General features: G+C 47.8%; 1 long non-coding RNA gene across 1 annotated transcript; it reads left to right on the top strand.

The window, feature by feature from the left end:
• Window positions 1–505: 505 nt before the first annotated feature.
• LOC132210227 (uncharacterized) lies at window positions 506–3,904 on the top strand. Its single transcript, XR_009446457.1, has 2 exons — window positions 506–691; window positions 3,678–3,904. It is a non-coding gene; the product is annotated as an uncharacterized LOC132210227 (long non-coding RNA).
• Window positions 3,905–6,611: the final 2,707 nt, after the last annotated feature.

Raw genomic sequence — 6,611 nt, 5'->3', positions numbered from 1 at the left:
CGGTATTTATTACCCTTATTTCACCGCTATTTCTCTATTCGCTGACAGAACGGTATCAAGAGTATCTTTAGCTCTGAGCTGCCGGAAGCCTTTTCAATCGCGACTTATTGAAAAATAACAAAAGAACTGGGATGTTGCAAATCAGGAACAAAAACAAAGTTGCTGGAAAAGCTCAGCAGGTCTGCCAGCATCTGTGAAGGTAAAAAGACAGAGTTAACGTTTCGGGTGCAGTGCCCCTTCCTCAGAGCGACTTATTAAAGCCCCAGGATCGCTAATGTAACAATCTTTCTCATCCAGTTCTCAGTCTCATTTGTCTCAAAATGCAACATTGTGATGACGATCATTAGCTTCTCACAATGCCAACACAAAGCACTGCGCATGCTCCAGGTCACAATGGAGTCTGGGTGATTGATGTCAGTGCGCGACCAATAGAAGCACAGGTGTGACGTACATGACCGGGTGGATGTCGCCCAATCGGAATGAAGGGAGGGCGGGCTTAGTGAAAACCACGTGATCACTCACGCTTGTAGTTCAGAGTGGCTGCGACAACAGGAACAGCAGATGCTGGAGAATCTGAGATGACACGGTGTGTAGCTGGATGAACACAGCAGGTCAAGCAGCATCAGGCGAGCAGGAAAGCTGACGTTTCGGGCCTAGATCCTTCGCTGAGACCAAGATTTGTGCAATTGTGGTAAGAGCAGGACACGGTAAAGAAAGCAAAATGGCAGAAAGCGGGAGGGAAGTGATTTTTTTTATCTTGGATTCTCCAGCATCTGCAGTTCCCATTATCACGGGAAGTGATATTCGTATGGGTTTGGAAATTTCACATACACTTAGTGCACGTCGGAAAACACATATTTGAAACTCCCAGACTCACGTTTGTAGAAAACAAATCAATGCCTCAGATAGTGATAGGCCTTGTGTGACCGTCACCATCTTTATTGGGGGCAATGATCCGCGGGGCACAGGCGCGGCAGCTTTGAAACTTTAAAAGGGCCGAGGTGAAGTTGGGCGCATGCGCATCCGCCTCTGGTAGAAAGTGAGAGAACAAGGTTTGGAGCTGGAGGAACACAGCAGGACAGGCAGCATCAGAGGGGCAGGAAAGCTGACCTTTTCGGTTCCAGACCCTTCAGAAATGGGGAAGGGGAAGGGGATTCTGAAATAAATAGAGAGAGAGAGAGAGAGAGGAGACAGACAAGTTAAAGAGGTGGGGATGGAGCAGGTAAAGGTGAGTGTAGGTGTGGAGGGGATAGGTCAGTCCAGGGAGGACCAACAGGTCAAAGGGGTGGGATGAGGTTAGCAGGTAGGAAATGGGGGTGCAGCTTGAGGAGGGGATAGGTGAGAGGAAGAACAGGTTCGGGAGGTGGGGATGAGCAGTTGTTTATTGCGAACTGAGTGTAGGTGTTCTGTAAAGCGGTCCCTAAGCCTCTGCTTGGTTTCCCCGATGTAGAGGAGGCCGCAATGGGTACAGCGGATGCAGTACACCACATTAGCACCTGCATTTCCCCATACAGATGGCCTAAAAACCCTATGCTATTTCCTGTCCTGCAGGGCTGATCAGTACCCCTCCACTGACCCCATTATGCGCTTAGGTGAACTCGTCCTCACCCTCAACAACTTCTCTATCAACTCCTCCCACATCCTACAGACAAAGTGGGTGGCCATGGGTACCCGCATGGGCCCAAGCTATGCCTGCCTCTTTGTCGGAACAATCCATCTTCCATACATACACTGGCCCTAAACCCCACCTCTTCCTCCGGTACATGGATGACTGTATCAGCGCTGCCTCGTGCTCCCATGAGGAGCTCGAACAGTTCATCCACTTCACCAACACCTACCACCCCAACGTTAAGTTCACCTGGGCAATCTCCTCACACCATTCTCACCTTCCTGGACCTCTGTTTCCATCTTGGGCAACCGTCTGGAAACCAATATCCATTTCAAGCCTACCGACTCTCTCAGCTATCTGGAATACACCTCCTCCCACCCACCGCCCTCAAAAAATGCCATCTCCTATTCCCAATTCATTCACTTCCGCCGCATCTGCTCCCAGGATTCCACTCCCGTACATCTGATGTCCTTCCTTTTCAAGGACCGCAACGCCACCACCCACCTCTTTCCTCCCGCACTCCCCCCGCAGTGATCGAGAATGCCCTTGACCGTGTCTCCTGCGTTTTTCCACAACTCCTCCCTCGTGCACCGTCCTTGCAATAACAACCAAAGAAGAATCTCCCTCATCCTCACGTACCACCCCACCAATCACCGGATCCAACGCATCATCCTCAGACATTTCCGCCATCAGCAATCCGACCCCAACACCAAAGACATTTTCGCCTCCCCACCTTTGCCTGTTTTCCGGAGGGACCACTCTCTCCATGACTCCCGTGGCTCCGCACTCCCCTCCAGCCCCACTACACCTGGCACTCTTCCCTGCAACCGCAGGAAGTGCTACACTTGCCCCCACACCACCTCCCTCACCCCCATCCCAGGCCCTAAGAAAACATTCTACATCAAGCAAATGTTCATGTGCACATCTGCTAATGTGGTATACCGCATCCCCTGTACCCGTTGTGGCCTCCTCTACATTGGTGAAACCAAGTGGAGGCTTGGGGACTGCTTTGCAGAACACCTACACTCGGTTCACAACAAACAACTGCACCTCCCAGTCGTGAACCATTTCAACTCCCCGTCCCATTCCTCAGACAAAATGCCCATCCTGGGCCACCTGCAGTGCCACAACGATGCCACCCAAGGGTTGCAGGAACAGCAACTCGTATTCTCTGTGGGAACCCTGCAGCCCAATGGTGTCAATGTGGATTTCACAAGCTTCAAAATCTCCCCTCCCCCAACTACATCCCAAAACTTGGCCAGGTTGTCCCTACCTCCCTAACCTGTTCTTCCTCTCTCCTATCCCCTCCTCCCACCTCAAGCCGCACCCCCATTTCCTGCCTACTAACTTCATCCCACCCCCCCTGACCTGTCTGTCCTCCCTAAACTGACCTTTCACCTTACTACCTCCCCACCTATGCTCACCTTTACCTGCTCCATGCGGGCATCTTTGACTTGTCTGTCTCCTCTCCACATATCTTCTCCCTCCATCTTCGATCTGTCTCCCCCGTCTCCCTATTTAGTTCAGAAACCTCTTCCCCTACCCCATTTCTGATGAAGGGTCTAGGCCCAAAACGTCAGCTTTCCTGCTCCTTGGCCTGCTGTGTTCATCCAGCTCCACAACTTGTTATCTCGGATTCTCCAGCATCTACAGTTCCTATTATCTCTTATCCAAGAGAACTGTTTGTTTCTTGTAGATTTCTTTCCCAGAGTGTGGGATAATAGCAGCTCGCACTGCTCTTGCTCACTTCTGTGCTTCCTGATCACCTTTGTCAGTGTCTAATCTCTTCAGTCTCTAATGATGGATATATTTGATCTCTGTAGTGTTTTACTGTTACTTCCTTATACCTTTTTTGTGAATAAATTTTCCACTGCTGCCCACCCCCTCACCATGTGCTGCCCTCTTACCAGATTAATTTTTGAATGGTATCTTTCACAGTCAGGAAATATTTTCCCAGAAAGAGAGTGCATTTTTATTCCATTCCAGACCACCAAATTCTACAGCATTTTTATTCTATGTCATTCAGTTTGCACTTCTGCAACAGTTGCTCTGTTTCTCCAATCCACAGATACCAGCGATCGTTGCCAAAGGCCTGTTACCTGTGGAGAAGATGATGTTTAACTTTCGTGTCCTGCTGCATTTTGTATGCTGAAGGTGCTCCCACAATGCGGCCATTTGAGAAGTTACAGATTGTTCATCTAGCGATACTGAAGAGCTGATGATGTATGTCCAAGTCAACAAACAACTTGTATTTTTATCATGTTTTACAATATGATTAAAAATATTATCACGAAACTTTTGACGTAAGGCCATATTAGGTCAGGTGACCAAAAAGTAACCAAATTTGCAGGTTTTCCTGACTATCTTAAAGAAGGAAAGCAAACCTAAGAGGTTTATCATGGGAATTCCAGACCATGTTGCCTGGCAAGTGTAGAAACAGCCTCCAGTAGTGAAGCCATGAGTAAACACACTGTTGGAGTCGGAAACTAAATGAGTTGTTGAAATCTTGAAGGTTGTGTGATGCAGGGAGATAGGGCTCATCACAGCCAGGAATTAAATCAAGGATGAGAATTTTAAATTGTTGCTTATAAATAGGAGCCTTTGTGGGTCAGGGAGCACAGCAGTGATGGTGAACAGGTCTTGGCACAAATGAACTTGTGTGCAGCAGAATTTTAGGTATTCTTGAGGTTATAGGGACATTGAACGTGGGAGGCCGACTAGCAGTGCGTTTGGATAGTTACGTCTAGAGGTAACACAGGAATAGATGAGAGGTTCAGCAGATGAGCTGAAACAAAGGTGTCACTGTCAGTCATTGTCACTGAAGTGGAAATAAGTGGTTTTTGTACAGAGCTCTGCAGTTACCCTCACCTCACCTCAGGAATTCAGCTGTTTGTGAATTTGTGGATCAAGTCTGTAATAAGATCAGGAACTGAGTGCCTGCCGTGGCCCAAACTGGGTGTCACTGAGCAGGTTACTGCTGAGTAAGTGCTGCTTCATAGTGCTGTTGACGACACCTTCCATCACTTTACTGATGATAGAGAGTGGACTGCTTGAGGGGAAACTGGTCGGGTTGGATTTGCTGTGTTTTTGTCCTGAACAGACCTGGGCAGTTTTCCAAATTGTCAGTAGATGCCAGTGCTGTAGCAGGACTTGAAACAGTTTGGCTTGGAGGCTAGCAAGCTCTGGAGCACTAGTCATCGGTACTATTGCCAGCGTGTTGCCAGGGCCCGTAACCTTTGCAGTATTCATCCATTTATTAATATTATTTGAAATGAATCAAATTGGATGAAAACTCACATCTCTGATGTAGGGGACCTCTGGAGAAGGCCGAGATGGAGCATCCAGTTGGCACTTCTGGCTGAAGATTGCTGCAGTCTTGTCTTTTGCATGATAGGTTGGGCTCTTCTGTCAGTGAGGATGGGGATTTTTGGCATGCTTCCTCCAGTGACTTGTTTAAGTGTTCATCACCATTCACGACTGGGTTTGGCAGAACTGCAGAGCTTAGATCTGATCTATTGGTTATGGGGTGGCTTAGCTCTAACTCTTGCTGCTTATGCTACTTGGCATGCAGATAGTACTGTTGGGAAGTTTTACCAGGTTGGCAGCTTATTTTTAGCTATGCCTTGTGCTGCTCTTGGCATGCCCTCCTATACTCTCCATTCAATCAGTGTGGTTCCCCTGGATCAATGGTAATGTTTGAGTGCACAAGATGCTGGCCCATGAGGTTACAGATTGTGCCGGAATAAGTTCTGCTGCTGTTGACGTCCCACAAAGCCTCATAAATGTCTGGTTTTGAGTTCCTGTATCTGTTCCAAGTCTGTCCGTTTTAGCCAAAGTTCATGCCACTCAATGGAGGGTATTCTCGAGTTTAAGATGAGGCTTTGTCTCACAGGACTGCGGTGGTCGCTGTTATCAATCCTGTCAGGGACAGATGCATCTGCAGCTGGGAAATTCGTGACAATGAGATCTGCTATGTTTTTCTCTTCTGTTGGTTGTGGCAGCACGTGCTGCAGTCCCAGCCAGGCAGCTTTGACCAGCTTGATTGGTAATCCTGATGCTGAACTACTCCTGATGGTAGACATTGAGTACATTTAGTGCCATTCACACTCACTGTTTCTCCAAGTGCTATTCGACATGTAGTTTTTTTTAAAATTAAAATTCACTCTTCAGATGTGGAAATCACTGGCTGGACCAGCATTTATTGCCCATCCCTAATTGCCCCAAAGGCAGTTAAGAGTCAACCACATTGCTGTGGGTTTGGAGTTGCATGTCATGCAGACCAGGTAAGGATGGCAGATTTCCTTCCCGAAAGGACATAAGTGAACCTGAATAATCAGCAATGGTTTCATGGTCATCATTTGACTATTAATTCCAGATCATTATTTAATTCAAATTCCACCATTTGCCGTGGCAGGATTCGAACCCAGGTCCCCAGAATGTTATCTGGGTCTCTGGATAAATAATCTAGCGATAATACTGCTGCCGATTTTATCAACTGAGGGAGGATGGTCCATGGCATTCAGCAGGAGCCGTGAGACTTCCAGGCGTCAGAGTCAATGTCAAGTACTCCCAGGTCCGTTCCCGCGATCAGAATAGCACTGTGCTGCCACGTCTGTCCTGCTCCTGGGACAGGCCTTCACTCAGGACAGTGGTGGCGTGTGTCACTTGTCTGTAAGGTAGATTCTATGCATATGACGCTGTTTCTTGACTAGTCTTTGAGCCACCTCTCCAAATTTTGCCACTCGCCCCGAGATATTAGTAAGGAGGAATTTATGGAGTCGATCGGGCTGATTCTGCAGTTGTCTTTCCTCGTGCCTTGGTAGATGCCAAGTGGTCCACCCAGCTTCATTCCTTTGAGACTTTACAGTCACTTGCAACTGAGTGGCTTGCTGAGGTTGTCAAATTTTTTTCCCTGATGGACATTAGATTTTTTTCTTTTTCTGCCATTAGCAATGGTTCCATGGCAACCAGTTGATTCTTAATTCCAGTTTTTTTTATTGAA

The sequence above is a fragment of the Stegostoma tigrinum genome, chromosome 11, assembly GCF_030684315.1.
Source record: "Stegostoma tigrinum isolate sSteTig4 chromosome 11, sSteTig4.hap1, whole genome shotgun sequence".
Lineage (NCBI taxonomy): Eukaryota > Metazoa > Chordata > Chondrichthyes > Orectolobiformes > Stegostomatidae > Stegostoma > Stegostoma tigrinum.
This window is presented reverse-complemented; position numbering and strand designations above follow the sequence as displayed.